This window comes from Telopea speciosissima, chromosome 2 (assembly GCF_018873765.1).
Source record: "Telopea speciosissima isolate NSW1024214 ecotype Mountain lineage chromosome 2, Tspe_v1, whole genome shotgun sequence".
In the NCBI taxonomy this organism is placed as follows: Eukaryota; Viridiplantae; Streptophyta; class Magnoliopsida; order Proteales; family Proteaceae; genus Telopea; species Telopea speciosissima.
This window is the reverse complement of record NC_057917.1, coordinates 54,740,624-54,756,972: the sequence shown is the minus strand read 5'-3', so window position 1 is coordinate 54,756,972 and position 16,349 is coordinate 54,740,624. Positions and strand designations below refer to the sequence as shown.

General features: G+C 38.7%; 1 non-coding gene across 1 annotated transcript; it reads right to left on the bottom strand.

The window, feature by feature from the left end:
- Positions 1–5,313: 5,313 nt before the first annotated feature.
- Positions 5,314–5,397, bottom strand: TRNAL-CAA. The gene has a single exon. It is a non-coding gene; the product is annotated as a tRNA-Leu (tRNA).
- Positions 5,398–16,349: the final 10,952 nt, after the last annotated feature.

Here is a 16,349-nt window from a genome sequence, read left to right as displayed (position 1 = left end):
ATTTCTGTCCAGCACCAAAGAAAAGACATAAGGCTCTCTGTTCACTCTAAGAGCTTATCCTTCCACTGCCTAATGAATTTAAAAGGATTCTAAGCTCTATGTTCTTAATAGATGAAATTAAGATTGGACTTCTTCGATTCCCCAAAAACAAAACCATTGATAACCCTTTTCTCCTCCTACTTCTCCCCCCCACCCCCAACCCCAACCCCAACCCCAACCCCAACCCCTTTTTTCTCTGGGAATGTTTAGGCAACCCATCCATATTACCAGTGATCTTTTGTATTTACCCTGTAACTGCAGGGGAAAATACCAAAACCAAAGATAATGATTACTGATAGGTTTCCATCATTACATTAAGAACAAGCGAACCACAACTGAGCCTCAACAATAATAAATACCCCCTTTTAGACACACTCTTAACTACAACAATATTAGAATTTCATAACCCCCTGCCTAAAGCACAACTGGTTTACAGTATACTCTCATGATGGGTCCTATTTACTTAGTCTTGGCTCAGTGCAAACTTTTCTGTATCTTGTAGCCGTCTTTGGTAAAGGACCAAAAACTACAGATTTAAGAACCCAATATGCTGACATCTTGGACCTGCAAATCTTTATTAAATTCTCAGACAATCTTTTTCATATGATCCGTCTACTTCTGGCTTCAATGTGATGAAAGCACAAGGGGACTCGCCCCACTGCTCATCCGGTCTGGCCACTGTTGATACCTCTAAGACTGACGGGTGAAGATATAAAAAACTCTTTATCTCCAAGCTGCTGATTTTCCCACCCCAGGGATATAATGATGTCCTTCCCCCCAACACATCCCTCCCTCTCTCTCTCTCTTTTGTCTTTATCTCATCACTTTCTCTCTCCTCTATTATTTTAAATTATTAGTTTTCGCACAATCCAGGGAAGGACAGCAGAGGTGGCCATACGTGTTTGATTTGAAGTTGGTTTTTATTTAAAAAGATATGAACTGGTTTGAGTGTCAAACTCACCAATCTTCTTCCAGATCTATCTTGTTCACATGTCATATTTTGAGCGGTTGATTTATTTTACCCCGTATCATTCTCCAATTAGGGGCCAAGGGATCCTCATTGGTGCTTGTCCCATTGAATGTGTTTTCCATCCAACACGTAACTCATTGGATTTTAAAAAGAGTGACAACCACAAGAACTTTACCACAAACACAAAGATGTCGCATCAATCATACTTAGATGGGTTTGTTTAGAATGTCTTTGTTTGTCACTCACAGTATCCTTTCAATGAACTTGACTTTCTATGGCGTGAAAAAGTTGGTTCACCCTTTTGAACATGTGTCGGCATTTGAACCCCCCAAAAAAAAAAACAGTGAAAAAATCTGCTCTAACATTTGACATCATCTCGAGGGTCCCTATTTGTCTATAAATAGAAATGGCCGGTGGCCATAACATCCATAAAGTAACATTGAGGAACCATCTTTTTGTTTCTTTTCTTCTTCTGCTGGTCCTGTGTGAGAGTGAGAGAGAGAGAGAGAGAGAGAGAGAGAGAGAGAGAGAGAGAGAGAGAGAGAGATCTTTTATTTTCCCAATTTTCTATTTAACTCCCTCCCCCTCCCCCTCCCCCTCCCCCTTAGCTAAATTAATTCTCTCTCTTAAACAACTTCAAGCCTTCAACACCCTTAGATTTCAGCGAATTCAGATCTGCTACCCACATGGGGACGGGTGGGGACAGATCTACTATCCACCATGGGATGGGGAACCCACCTCTAGGGTGTGGGATCCATGCCCCATAGTAGGGTCAAATCAATCCTCACCCGTCTCCATGTGGATAGCTTATCCGAATTCGATTTCAGCTTCCATATCTCATTACCGCTCCAAAATTCATCCATACTTGATGGCTCTTGGTCAACAACCTTTATTGCATCAAATTTCAGCACATTAGAGCCAACAGTTTGGAGAAGCGTTCCTAATTAGAAGCCTATTTTGACCAAAAGTGTTCCACCATCAAATTATGGTAAAAAAGTTATTGGATCGACCTTTTATTATTATTATTATTAAAGCGAATTCAGAGAGGCATTATTAGAAGAGGGTATTTCGAGAAACATACTACAATTTAGGAGGGATTTGTGAATCCTAAGATGATGATGACTTTTCATTCAGGAGATGGCGGGTGGAGAGAAACTTAATCCAAAGTTTTACATAGAAGGGGTTTAGAAACAAGAATGATTCCTCGATCTCTATCAGATTCTGTGTGTGTGTGTTTTCGTGCAAGTATAATTATGTTGCGTTTTCGATCTCTTACTTCCAACATTCTCATTTGCGGTAAAAATCAACCTTTTTTTTTCTACCAAAAAAAAAAAAACCAATTTTTTAATTTTTATCATCGGGACAGTAAGACCTTTGCCGACAATGGAAAAACCCTTACGCCGTTGGAATCCGGATCAGCTACCCACATGGGGATGGGTGGAGACAGATCTAACCCCTCCATAGGGTGTAGGTCCCACACCCTAGAGGTGGGTCCTACACCCCATGGGTGTGGAACCTACACCCCATGGAGGGGTTAGATCTGTCTCCACCCATCCCCATGTGGATACCAGATCTGAACTCCATTGGAATCCGGATCAACTACCCACATGGGGATGGGTGGGGACATATCTGACCCCTCCATAGGGTGTAGGTCCTCTGCTCGGGATTTGAAATGATAATATTAAAATTCCATTTATACCCCTTATCTTTATTAGGCTAACCACATAGAGTATAAGACAGGTCGGGCACAAGACAGGCTGGTAATATCCATACTCTCGCAGTCCCATCTATATATATATATATATATATATATATATATATAAATATGTAATTATAAGGTAACCCTTAACCCTTCAAAGTATTATTGAAGTAATTAAGGTAACCCTTCGATGGATCGGTCGTCGTTTGCAGTAAGAAAAGGAAGTTGGACTGAAGAAGAAGACATTCTTCTACGCCAATGCATTACTAAGTATGGAGAAGGAAATTGGCGCCATGTTCCTCTTAGAGCAGGTATTATCGTTTACTCGATCTTCTGGTCTCTTTTAGGTTCTGTTTTTTTACTTTCTAGAGTGAGAGAGAGAGAGAGAGAGAGAGATAGATGTTTGGAAACTTAAGAAGAAAAATGGAATTCAGATCCACTACGGTGCGCTGTCCATAGTGGCCTGAGTGGTGCAGACTGAACCCAGCATGCATGACCGCCTTACCCCTGTCTAAACGCCTTGCCCGAGCAACAGTCATTATGCACGCAGCTCAGTCTGTGCCGCACAGGCTGCTACGGGCAGCGCACCGTAGAAGGTCTGGATCCAGAAAAATGAACTAAAGAGAGTCTTTGTTCAATTCTCAGGGCTGCGAAGATGCCGAAAGAGCTGCAGATTGAGATGGGTAAACTATCTCAACCCAAATATAAAGAGAGGAGAGTTCACACAAGATGAAGTTGAACTTCTTATCAGGCTTCACAAGCTCTTAGGCAACAGGCAAGTGAAACCACCTCTTAATTAGTCTATAAAAATAGGATCATTCCCCTTTGGAGTAATTAAGCCCACTGCCATTTCAAATTTATATTTTAAACCTTATTTCTTATTTAATAATATGTATTTTGTGACTTATTCCAGTTCAAATGAGGTTATAATTATGTCTATGTTGCTTTGAATTGACTTAGGAAGCAGTGACACCCCAAATTTTATTTTATTTTATTTCCCTGTTTTTATTCATTTGGACCTGAGATTTCTCTTAATTTGTCAAATTTACTAACATCGCAGAATTTTTTTACATATTTCTTCTCTTTTATATGATGTTTATTTCTGAATTTCTTTCAGACCTACTACTTTAATATTGCCATCTTTAAGGTTTCATCACGAATTCGGATCATCTACTTCCGCCTACCTGCCTGGTACTGCCGTACGCCCTACACACAACAAGGCGGTAAAGACCGCCTTACCCTCGCTCGGGCAGGGGTAAGGTGGTCTTTTCACCACCCTACTATGTCTAGGGCACACACGGTAGTACTGGGCAGGGGTAAGATGGGAGGTTATTAGGGAATGTCTGCAGCTCATGGGCTTCTATTTAAATCCATCCATTACATTTCCATTTCTATCATTCCATTCGATTTTAATACACATCATTTCATTGCAATTTATAATAATAAAACATCATTTAAATTGTATGCATCGGCATCATTAAATAAAATAGTAATTTTGTAAAACATGGGTAAATCGATGTTCCACTCACCGATGCAGTTTGTGTCTAAAAGGAGCTAAAAGAACCTCTTTCTGCTAGTGTTCTTGAATTTCCGTCAACATAGACGGATCCTTTTAATTTAGGGTTTTATTCCAGTTTTTTAAACTCTAGTTATATTCTATATATGGTCCTTCTATTAGGTTCCTTAGGTCCGAGGTCCATCTTTTATAATTATCTTAATATTTGAGTCTTTGTATTTGTCATACTCATTAAAATTATATTTTAAGTCCAAGGGTTATGCCAGGATCCTTTTAATATTTATAGGGTATAATTCTTTACTTTCGGCCTTTATTTAAATTCTTGATTTATAGTTTATAGGATGGCAATTTGCTATCTCAATAAATAACTATTTTAATTAACAGTTTTTAACCATGCATAGTATACTTATTCAATAATTTTAAACTTAGGTCCTTACTATTTTTAATATGTGCATAATACTCCCTAGATCATATTACTTTTTCCATTAGGCTCTAAATCATTCCTATAAATAAAATAAACTAGTCTTATAGCTCTAATTTGGCTTACTGTTTCATATCCCATTCTAACAGTACCCTAGTTAGTATTTATTTATGGTTCCCTCTATAGTTTAGAGTAGTGGCACACTTACTTCATTTTAGTCTTTAATTAGTAAGTTACATGACCCTAGGTATATATATCATTTAATGTGTGTAATTTAAGCTAATCATAAAGTCCAGCCCCAATACTAGCCTAATTTAGCATGTTAAATCATGCATTTCATGTACCCAAACCATGGCCTTTATTAGTGTTTTCATAAGATGTGTTATGACCCTAAAATAAGTAATATGTATAGGGCAGTCCCTTATTCCATGATATTAGTCCTTACACATAATATAAGTTCTATTTATTCATATTAGGTTCTAATTAAGTCCATGATCCCCAAACAGTCCATTATACCCAAGATGAATCCCATATAATTATATTATGTTCTAATGAGAGAAAATTATCCTCTTCAATTCTTAAAATGTGTTCGACAGTGTTAGGTGGAGAAGTCGACACTTGAAAGACGCATCCAACAGTCAACAATCCAGCAAAAGATTTATTTATTTTGTCAAAAGTGGGATTTGAACCCACGCCCTCTCACAAAGACCAGAACTTGAGTCTGGCGCCTTAGACCTCTCGGCCATCCTGACATTTCCTTCTTTGATAATTGAGGTTAATAATGTTATTTTAGGTGCCATCCCTGAAGATGAGAAGATTAAAAAATAAAACATTTTTTTGATCTAGACCCGGATAGCTCTCCTTGTTTCTCCTTCAAAACCAACTTCACAAATTCTTTAAAACACCATTGATCTCTCCCTTCCAACCACTCTTCTCTCTTTTCTTCCTTATGTTCTTTCTTTAATTTGAATGTTAATACTTATTCTTTGAGAAAGTATGAACTGAGAAATCCCGTTTGAAATGGTTGAAGTGTGGTGACTGAAATTCCAAATTTTTTCACACCTTCTCCAAAATCACCAGGCCTAAAAGCATGATTATAGAGATGCAAAAGGAGGACAGTACTGTTATTTCGTATCAGAATCTGATTGGGCAACAGATATTTTGGCATCAATTCCAACTTTGATCATTGCGTTTGATAATGTTATGTTAGTTGCAATCACTGAAGATGAGAAGATTTTAAAAAAAAAAAAAAAACATTTTTTGATCTAGATCCGGATAGCTCTCCTGATTCAGATGGATTCCCAAAGATTTTCTTTCGGGTTTGCTGGTCTATTGTGGAGAATGATATATGTGAAGCTGTTAAAAAAATTTCTAGGAAGGGGTAGTGACAAAAGGTGTAAACAGGAATTTTATTACCTTAATTCCAAAGGTAGAGGGTGCTAAGCTGGTGTCTCAGTTCAGGCCTATATGTTGGGTCTTCTCGTTTGTCTTTGATTCTCCCAAAAATAATATCTGAAGAGCAGAGTGCTTTCTTGAAAAGGAGAGTGATAATTTCAATGTTTATATGGCTTCATAGATGAAATTTTTAATGCATTCAAAAATCAATGATGATAATATAGGATTGAAGTTGGATTTTCAGAAGGCTTATGACACTCTAGAATGGGGATTCCTCTTTAATGTGATGTGGCAGTTTGGTTTTTATTCGAAGCTTATCGACAGAATTCAGCAGATTTATTATGGTCAATGGAGGCCTTATGGGATTCTTTGTATGGAGCTGGGTCTAACACAAAGCAATGTATCACATTGTATTGATAGATATTATATCAACAATGTACTATTTGATACATTGCATGATAGATTATATCCCAATGAGGTCGTCCTACCCCTTTATGATTTAGATCACCTTTTACGACAACATGTCTATATGAATCATATATTCACGAGAGGATATATTATTTTGAAATCTCTAGATATGAGATTTGATCTAATGTTGTAAGGATATAGATCCTAATTCCATTGGCTTTGATGTACGAGTGAGAGATTGTTGGAAGAGATGTGTCCATCAAAGTGGACTAAGGAGTAAGGACCCACCCATTCGTCTTAGGCATGGATATGAGATTTTGAATTTAAAATTCAAACTCCCACATCCTATGTCAGTGGGATTTGATTCCCAACCACTTAAGGTGGCTAATTGAACCTAGTCTTTTTTTTTTTTTTTGGTAGAATAATTGAACCTAGTGACTATTATGATAAAGGAGAGGTGGTACAGTTTGGGAAACTACCACCACCCCTACTTGGTGGAAGCCTATTTGGGAAATATATAACCCTCTCTACCATATATACCAGAAGAGCTTTCTCCCTCAATCTTACAATGAAAAAGAGACAAAATGAACCTCTCATTCCACTTCTTTCATCTGCTCATTCCATGATGGACTGTAAAAATTAATTTTAACCTGGAAAGGGTTTAATACCCCTGGCCCTGGATGACTATTTTTTCCATGTTATTACCAAAAAATAAAAAAAATAACTATTTTTTTCCAGTGATTGGATGGGGTGACATAAAGTTGGACTTCAATTTTTTTGGGATCTTGAGTTTTTTCTATTTGTAGTTTTGGCTCGCATATCTGAATCTGGCCATTGAAATTTGATCAAACTTGTAAGTGTTTGGTTCTAGTTTTTATCATGCAAATGAACAGTTACGCTCCATGTTTGCACATTTAAATCGTTGAACATAGTGTTTATTAAATGACAGATTGAGGCGGGTTAGAGCAGGCAGGCAATAATTAACTGTCGTAACCTTACAGATTCTGTTCTTTATGGCCTCACTGCAATTTTAAGTTTTTTCTTTTTTAATCTTATTATGTTAGTTATTTTCATCAATCAGAAATGTTCAATCTATGGTGGCAAACAATTAAGTACGTTCTTCAAGTACTCTCTCTCTCTCTCTCGATCTCTCCAAACATATTACGTCTCTCAAGTACTACCTCTTTGACGGCTTGTATCCTTCCTCAATCGAGAGTCCATCAGATCCATGTCATAGGAATAGCTGCTATATATTTGTTATTCTTTTGACCATTGTTGTCTCCACTGATCCAACCAATGGCTTCACAACCAAAGCCAAATAACCATCTCAATCCATTTCTAGGATGCTCAACTCCTGAATTACTATTCAGTGAGCAGAAGCCACCCCAACATCTAAGAGCTTATCCTTCCACTGCCTAATGAAGTTAAAAGGATTCTAAGCTCTATGTTCTTAATAGATGAAATTAGAATCTTAACAAGATTGGACTTCTTCGATTCCCCAAAAACAAAACCATTGATAACCCTTTTCTCCTCCTACTTCTCCCCCCAACCCCAACCCCAACCCCAACCCCTTTTTTCTCTGGGAATGTTTAGGCAACCCATCCATATTACCAGTGATCTTTTGTATTTACCCTGTAACTGCAAGGGAAAATACCAAAACCAAAGATAATGATTACTGATAGGTTTCCATCATTACATTAAGAACAAGCGAACCACAACTGAGCCTCAACAATAATAAATACCCCCTTTTAGACACACTCTTAACTACAACAATATTAGAAGTTCATAACCCCCTGCCTAAAGCACAACTGGTTTACAGTATACTCTCATGATGGGTCCCATTTCCTTAGTCTTGGCTCACCGCAAACTTTTCTGTATCTTGTAGCCGTCTTTGGTAAAGGACCAAAAACTACAGATTTAAGAACCCGATATGCTGACATCTTGGACCTGCAAATCTTTATTATATTCTCAGACAATCTTTTTCATATGATCCATCTACTCCTGGCTTCAATGTGATGAAAGCACAAGGGCACTCGCCCCACTGCTCATCCGGTCTGGCCACTGTTGATACCTCTAACACTGATGGGTGAAGATATAAAAAACTCTTTATCTCCAAGCTGCTGATTTTCCCACCCCAGGGATATAATGATGTCCTTCCCCCCAACACACCCCTCCCTTACTCTCTCTCTCTCTCTCTTGTCCTTATCTCATCACTTTCTCTCTCCTCTATTATTTTAAATTATTAGTTTCCGCAATCCTTACTCCCCCCTCCCCCTTTCCATCTCTTTGTCAAATTCTATTCTTACCTCCCTTACTCTCGTGGATATAAACTGATGCCCAATGACGTAAAGCTCTCTTAGGATTCTGATTTCGTATTTCAGTGTACTAATTGCCACAAACAAATATTAATTCTTTACCTTGACGAAGTTGCAGAAATGATTGACAGTACTTTATTTACTATTCAGGAGAAGTACACTCGCTGAAGGAAGAAAATATCTTATTTAAGGGCAAATCCAAATACCAAATGTTATGGCATTCTGGAGATTTGCTACTCCATATAAAGATGAATTTTTTTACTGAGTTATGTTAGTATATATTTTGATATGTTCCCTAACACATCTTATGTAAATTGATTGAAATTATTTTGAAGATTGTGTTCTTCCTTGTTTCAGTCATCAACATAAGAGTAAATGGAGAAATTTCTACACACAAACATTAATGCACAGGAATCCTATGCAAGTAAATGACATGACAAACTAATATATATATATATATATATATATATATATATATATATATATATATTTTTTTTTTTTTTTTTTTTTTTTTTTTTTTTGGGAGGGTTCAAGAATAAAATTGTATAAATAGATATTGTAAACCAAGAAAGCATCACCTCTGATTTCAATAAACGTTATCAATACAGAATTACTGCAACCAATGGTCTAATAGACAGTCCAATACATTGTGCATAAGTTGGTGAATACACCAAATCTGTCACACAGCTTTTGTCCCACCTGTGCAGCTAATTACTGTTCTGTTTACTGAATGGCTTTCCTCTTATAAAAAGAACTTGCATTGCATCAGTTCTTATTTGGTTGCTCAAAAAACAACCACGATTTTGGTAACTACTTAGACATAAATTAATCAGTGAAGATACCCCTTACAATACTTAAACCAGCCGTATGCACAAGTTTAAAAGATAACGAATCAAATTGATGTCACAACAATGTCAAGTAAAGGATAATAAAATTCACCAACATGAAGAATATAAAGGCATTGCAGTACAACAACCAATTAATAAAACTTCAGTGACTTGTAAAATTTCACAGCCTAGATACCCCTCCCCAAGAAGGAAAAGAAAAAAAGATTGTTTGGAAATTGGAACAACTTCTGAGAAAACTACTTTGATATGCCCCAATCTTGTGTAAAGACAAACAGTTGATATAGTTTGATTAGTTTTCTTTCTTTCACCTCTTAGATTCAATGACTCTCTTGACCTTTCATAGGAATATACTTATACCAAAACTACACAAGTGTTCCCTAGCTTCACAGCTTGCCTCTTGACCTTTTGGTCTATGGCAGCCTCTAAACCTTTTGCCCCTTGACTTTTTTCTTTTGTTCTTCCCAAATTATTGGTACCCTTTTTATTTCTTTATTTTCTTATATTGAAACACTTGTCTCTCCATCGTACCTGTGCCTTCTCACACCTTTGATTCTCTCCACCTTTTTTTGAAGAGTTTCTCTTCCCTGACCGTTCATGGTCTTCTTCCCCAGTGATGGATGTTCAAGGTAAAAGTAATGCAGATATATTTTTCATCTCTCTCCCTACAATCACTCACATCTCTTCTCATCTCTCTCTCTCTGACCCTCCCCTTAACTTTCCCTTCTATCTTCTCTGTCTGAGTAAGGGTTTATAGATTGCATTTTTTTCTCTCTCTAACCTGTTTGATTCTTTCGCATTCCAGATTTGCAGGTTTTAGTTACCATTGAATGGGCAGCCAGACTATTTCAGTTCAAATGAGCTACAAAGCAAAACTAAGGGCTTGGGGTGAAGGGGAACAGTAAAATCAAGACAGAAGATCATCGAATCTCTCTAATCCTCTCTTTTCTTATCGAAATCGAGACTTAAACATCTTTTTCTTTTCTTCACAGGTGTTCATTGATTTGCTTTCTCTAATTTGTTCGCTAGGTTAATGAACCATATGAAGGATGTTTTCATTAAGGTAAAATTTACACTGCCACCCCCTGAAGTTTGTACTAAATACAGAGCGACCACCTGTGTTTCTAAATTATACTGCCGCACCCCCTAAGTACCCACTCAGTTAGTTAGGTGTTATGGTTAAGGGTGTCAATTTGGGACCAGAACTGGGAACCGTCCCAATACCGTCCCGTTAAAACCCGGTACCGTACCGTCCCATTAGTAAATGGGAAGTTACTAGTATCTGATTTTGGTACCGAATGATAAATGGGACGGGACGGTTCTGGGATGGGATTCCCAACGGTACCAGTACCGAAATACCAATAAGGTACCGGAATGGTACCGGACATACTAGTACCGTTTAAAAAAGAAAAAATATATAAGATCTTTTTTTTTTTGGGAGAAAAAATAGGGTATAAGAATTATATTTATCATGCATTAGGGACGGGACAGTCGCAGCTCTTGAAGTCTCGCCTCTCAAAATCCTGGTTCAGTGCTACTCTCTCTTCCTGCAAGCAACTTCATGTACCAGGTTTTTCTTTTTTCCACTTAGTAGTACCATGTGACAGTAACATGTGTGATAATAAGGTTTTGTTTGGGAAATCAAAGAGGAAAACACAATCGGATTTTTCCATTAGGAACAATTAAACTTCTTCCTTTTTCTACAGTGCCTAGAACCGTTTAGGAACCGGTACCGTCCTATCCCGCTAGTAATCGAGACTAGGATCTAGGTTTGGTCCCGTTAAGTAAATGGGACGGTACTGGGATTGACACTTTTGGTACCGGTACCGGTACCGTCCCGTCCCAAGTACCGGGAACCGTCCCAATTGACACCCTTAGTTACGGTATTGATTAAGTTTGTCCCCAAATGACTAATATACCCCTTTCAGTGTTTCTGTCCATTTCCCCTTAAATTGTCATGACTTTCACCCATCCAACCCTAACCTAACCCTAGTTACCCGTCTTCTCTCCTCCCTCTCTCTTTCTCTCTACTGCAACTCCTCTCTCGGAGACGACGACATAGCCTCTGTGAGCATGGTAAAGAGAATCGTTGCAGGCCTACTCTTTGGACAACCACTGTCTGTCTCAAAATATCTCAAGCTTTATGATACTTCCTCTTCCTCTTCCCTAGAGCTCCAATTTGACACAACTGAATCAAACTGTGTCCCAAACTCAAGCTTCGCGAAATGGCACTCCTGGAACTCAGTAACGCTGCTGGAATTTGAAGACCCCAAGCCCAAGGGGCCTGACCTGTTAGCCGGAGGGTTGTGCCTAGCAGGGGAGGAACTTTTGATGGGGGTGTGGCACCTTGAAGTGGTTGAGCTTCCAAGAGGTGTCATCTCTATACCAGTGTCTCTGTGTTGAACCTCAAGAACCACTTCTAAGGAAGCATCTCACCCCACCCTCTCTCTCTTGCAACTCTCGACGGCAACCAAGCACAGATAAAGATATTCATGGTGATTATCCAGAGGATTTGAAAATGACAACTCTGAAGATTGATTGCACCTCTCTCTCCCATCCTTCTCTATCCCTCTCCATAAAAATCTCTAAAAGAAAGGGGAAAGGGAAAAGGAGGATTGAGGAAGGAAAAAAAAGAGAAGAGGAAAAGCTGCATTTGAGAAGAAAGAAGCAAGAAACCATACTCAACTGTATCATTCATTTCTGTTCACCTCACATGTTCTCAAGGATTAACGGGAAAAAATAGAAAAAGAAGATATAAACATAGAACCCTCTTCTTCTTCTTCTCTTCATCTCATTCTATGATTTTTTTTCCCTTCTCTGTTCTCTCTACGCTGTACTCTATATGCTATAGACAAATGTAAAATGCTTCTTCACAAAATCAAAAATTCAGGTATGAGAGAGGCCTCAAAGATCGATCTTACAGTCATGTATATACTCGATCTTACAGTCAGACAGTAGTTGTCCAAAGAGTAGGCCTGCAACGATTCTCTTTACCATGCTCACAGAGGCTGTGCCGTCGTCTCCGACAGGAGTTGCAGTAGAGAGAGAGAGAAGGAGGAGAGAGGATGGGTAACTAGGGATAGGTTAGGGTTGGATGGGTGAAAGTCATTATTCAAATCTGACTGTCGGATTTCTGCCATGTGTCGACAATCTAAGGGGAATATTAGACATTTGAAGGCAAACTTAACTAAAACCATAACACCTAACTCAGGGTGCAGCTATATAATTTAGAAACACTGGGATCGTTCTGTATTTAGTACAAACCTCAGAGGGTGGCAGTGTAATTTTTCCTTTCATTGATGATATAGCTATAGTGCAATTGACTCTTGGTCTGTCATGTTACTTGACTTGAAAAAACTATGTTGTAAGTTAATGATTGAATTCCTTTAGATGGTTTACTTACTGAAGTTGGTGCATTATGTATATTGTTTCATCAAATTATTCCATCCATGCATATTTTGTGCTTATACGTGATTGTTTAAAAATGCCCACATGTGCATTTGCGCGTGCATAGGAACATCAACACGGATGAGATTTTTTATTTCAGGAGGGGTTGGGCAATAATTTCAGGTGCTCATGTTTGGGCATAGGCCAGTGACAAAGCAAGGTCTTTTCTCATATATTATTTAATTTAACAAACTCTCTTTCTCGTAGACATTTTAGAGGAGACTCTTTTTTAACTCAATCTCTCTTTTTTGTCCGTTTGAATTCTTCCCCTTTACCTTGTCCCCTTTTGTTAGAGCAAAACACCAATCAAAACACGAAAAAAAATAAAAACAGAGCAAGATGACACAGAGATTTAACGTGGTTCATACACCAGTATGGTGTGCTACATCCACGAGCAAAGGCGAAACTGTTTCACTATGAAAATCGGAGAAAGTTACAATGGAAATCTCTTAAGAACACCCAAAAACGGCATTACTGCTCCCTCCCTAAAACCCTAAAACAAAAAAACCCCAAATCTCACTCCTAACAACCAAGCAGGTAAAGAACATAAATACTCCTCCATCGGATCCGAGTCGATCCATCGGGTGATGGGCTCCGGGCTTGGGTCTATCGGTCCTAGCCCTCTGCTACCATCATAGATCTCATAAAAAATTTCATTCAGGTCGCCATAAAAAATGTTGGAGTGGGTCATTCTCCGAAACGGGTCCAAGAATTCAAGACACACATAACACCTTTTCTCTTTCCAGCTCCTTCCCAAGGTCTCTCTCTCTCTCTCTACCCCTTCCATGGGCCTTATTTTCTCTGACTCTCCTTTACGTTCTTTCGCTCTTAAAATCTGTCGTTCTCTCTATGATCTACCCCAACTTGTTTCTCTATTGCCTTTACATATGATCACACGTGCAAGGTCAAATGCACGTGTACGTTTACTAATATATATAAACATGTATGTAGAAGTTGAGAAGTAATGCAGATTGTTAAAAAGGCCTAAGTACAAGTACCAAGCACACATCCATCACCAGATGCAGTCAATACAATTGGTAAGTTGAAACTACTAATTTTGTTAATGTTGTCAGGCATAAACAGTCTTACTAACAAGAGCAGAAACTACCAGTGAAATCCACACCCCAAAAAAACCTCATCTAGAAAGGTGAAATTGTGTCGTTAGTTATCGGATTTTTCTCCTCTCAGGTTCCCCATCTGTAAGCTCTTGTAAATACCCCCTTGAATCTTGACGCGTGGCATTAGCTGATCTAATGGTCTAAATTTAATAAGAAGTTTTTAAGTTCTTATCTAACCCTGGTTACCCCAACCCATACCCTAACTCTGATTAACCAACCATACCCCTATCATAACCCTGGTTAACTATACCATTTGAAGGACAATTAAGATCTGAAACCCCATCGTCTTGTTCCCAACGACTATTTTATCATTTATTTTTTATTTAAATCTCTTTAACACATTTTTATTATTCTCTATCATTCAATAGGGTGCGTCTGTTTGTAACCAAGAAGATTACAAACAGATTTTGTAATCGAACATTTTTATCCCTTATAAGTTGACATGTCAGTTGTTTAAAAGGATTAACAATGTAAATTTACAATTTCTTTCCCTACCCCTCTTCTTATCATGATGCTTCTCCAATTCCGGCACAGACATCCCCTTTTTTCTCATTCTCCGACCTCCTCCGACCATTGCTGAAGGAATCCTTCCAATTCTCTGAGTTCTCACTTTTCGATTCGAAGTCGCTACCAGCACACTTCAGTTCCGACTTCATCTTCTCCAAGAGAAGCGAGGAGACATCCCCTTTTTTTCTCTTTCTCCGATCTTCTCCAATCATTGCTGATGGAATCCTTCCAGTTCTCTGAGTTCTCACTTTTCAATTCAAAGTCGCTACCAACAGACTACAGTTCCGACTTCATCTTCTCCGAGAGAAGTGAGGATGACCTCAATCTCGTCTATAAGGGCCGTACAGCAACCAAAGCAACAACTGTCGACCCTGCTGCCATTACTGCTGGAGCACTCAGACTTAATGTTCTCCGAGAGCAGCAAGCAATATAAATTATGATTTCTGAACGAAACAAGGGTGGAAAGAAAAGGGGAAAATCTAAAAAAATAAAAAAATGGCCGAAAGCAACATCGGATCTTCACCAATCTCCTGTAAGGTTGAGGCTCGGGGAGATGAGACAGGGAAGACACATTCCCTAGTGGTCTCGGATTGGAACTGAAAAGCAAAGTAGAGTTTGTTTGTTGCCAGCGATGTAGATCGGAATTCGAGGAGGTTCTCGACATATTTTGGAGGGAGAGAGTGTTGCTGCTGCAAACCCCTACGATCCATTATTGCAGCCACTTCGTCCAATGCATTGACCCGGCTCTCAACAACAGGGCCAGAAGATTGACGCTACTGTAAGTCCTTCAGGATTGACGCCCCCCGACTCAGGTACTTACTTGGAATCACACCAATCTTGGGCCTTCTGGGTGTCGCTGCAACTCAAGTCGCCACTGCAATTCCTCGAGGCTGACGGGTGTAAAAGGAAATCAGAAAGAGAACATCTGACAGGTTCCAAAAAGTTGAGATTTTGGTGTTTCTTTCAGAACGAGAGAGAGAGAGAGAGAGAGAGAGAGAGAGAAACATGGGAGCGCTGGGGCGAGACTCTGTTGCAAAGCCTCTTTGAATCTTTGCTAATTGCGAACATGTCGGTAAAAAGAAAATTGGGAACTTTGAAACGGTGTTGAAGGGGAGTATTTCTTCGGGGAAATTATATTGGGTAATCAATGAACACCTCTGTGAACTAATATATATAATTGCAAAAGCTAGTCTATGGAATTTCATTTCCTTTAATATGGGTGGGGGAACCAGAGCCGGAGAGGAAAGGGAGACGGAAGGCAGAGAGGAGTGGGGAACCGAGACCACGAGGGAGGGGAGAGAGAGAGAGAGAATGAAATTACCAAAAGTGTTACAAGAAGGAGAATAATCAAGGGTAAAAAAGAAAAAAAAAAAATGGTTACAACATTCACTCGTAACCGACCTGGTTACAAACAGCTTTACTCTATTCAATATTTTTTTTCTTTATCATTCTCAAATTTCCGGTACCCTTTCTAATAAAATCCTTTTTGTTCTCTATTCTACCTTTTTTAAGAAAACTTTTTTCCATTAAACTCCTTTCACTCTCGAGGATTTAATGAAAAATTTTCCACGTAGAAGCCCTGGAGCTTGAACCAAGAAACATCTCCATCTGCTGCTCTTTTCATCGTTGCACAAGGCTCACCCATAATCGACCCCATCCCTAATGTTCC